Raw genomic sequence first — 1,236 nt, forward strand, 5'->3', positions numbered from 1 at the left:
TCGGAACAATGATCTTACTTTGCAGCAGAAGTTATCAATCACAATAAGTGAGTATGGCACATCAGAGACATTATTGTGATTTTTGTAGATTTGTTGGAAAGTAATAATTAGTAGCAAGCTTGTGCTGCATAGCAACATTATTTCAGTTTGTAGCAGAGTTGTTGGATAATATTCAGCATCATACTTAACGTTTCATTCAAAAGCCCCAGTCTGAAACCCAAAATATGAACCTGCTTTTCTCTTTCAATTCATAACTGTCCTATCTTCTATTCCAATGGTTTCTTTTCCTTTTATTAGAGATTTTCAGCATTTGTTTCTTTCTCATTTTCCTTTGTTGAAAAAAAGAGATGCCAAATTCTTGACACTCCCAATAAGAAGTCAGGAATGGGGACCCTGCAGACGGGAATACCAGCTGTGAGGCAGCCATTGAATGGCCAGTTGGTCATTAACAGGCTGGAGGAGACATTTTTGCTACATGGGAACAAGAAGATCCACGTGAGAGAACTAGCAACCAATCAGAGGCCAGCAGTTCTTTCTCAGCCTTTTGGCTAAGATCAAGTGTAGTATTGACTTGCTGTATTTGACTGAAGTCATTAGGTTACATTTTGGCTCCATTTGAAGCAATTTTTAAAAGCAGCATCTTGGCCTTATGGCGAAGATGCAAACAAGATCAAGCCTTGGAGGAGGAGCTATGCCTACTCCAATCAGCTTGGATCATGTAGAACAAACCCAAGACAAGAGGTGAGAGCCCTATCTTGTCAGCTTCGATCGGGAATGTCTCAACTTGTTGACACTCTGAATTGGACTCAATTTGATTGAATTGGAATAAAAACAAACAAAAAAAGACTTAGGGACGGAAGTGTGTGGCCCTGAATCAGGATTTTATATGTTTGGTGTCTTGTTGGGTGCCAAACTGCCAAGCACTGATGCAGGGGTGGGGGTTGTTGTTTGGGAGACCGATGGGGGAGAGGAACTTGAGGAATTAAAATTTGAGGAGCACCCCACCCCCCCAACCCCCTATCAACACCAGGGAGCAGAAGCCCAGTCCATCATCAACGCCACATTGAAACCTTAGGGGTTGGGCACTTGGCAAAGCTCTCGCCCACTACAGGTTAAATCCCAACAATGGTGGCAAGATGCAGCCCTTAATTGAAAAGTAATTGCTCACATAGAGGGCTCAACTGGCCCACTGGCATCTGGGCTGCCCGCTTCCCCATTGCTGACATGATTTACGTG

General features: G+C 43.3%; 1 non-coding gene across 1 annotated transcript; it reads left to right on the forward strand.

Annotated features, from left to right (window-relative positions):
• The first annotated feature begins 528 nt into the window (after nt 1-528).
• LOC145351006 (U2 spliceosomal RNA) lies at nt 529-727 on the forward strand. Its single transcript, XR_013888293.1, has one exon. It is a non-coding gene; the product is annotated as a U2 spliceosomal RNA (small nuclear RNA).
• The last annotated feature ends 509 nt before the right edge of the window (nt 728-1,236 follow it).

This window comes from Carcharhinus amblyrhynchos, chromosome 1 (genome assembly GCF_965287045.1).
Source record: "Carcharhinus amblyrhynchos chromosome 1, sCarAmb.v2.hapA, whole genome shotgun sequence".
Classification (NCBI taxonomy): domain Eukaryota; kingdom Metazoa; phylum Chordata; class Chondrichthyes; order Carcharhiniformes; family Carcharhinidae; genus Carcharhinus; species Carcharhinus amblyrhynchos.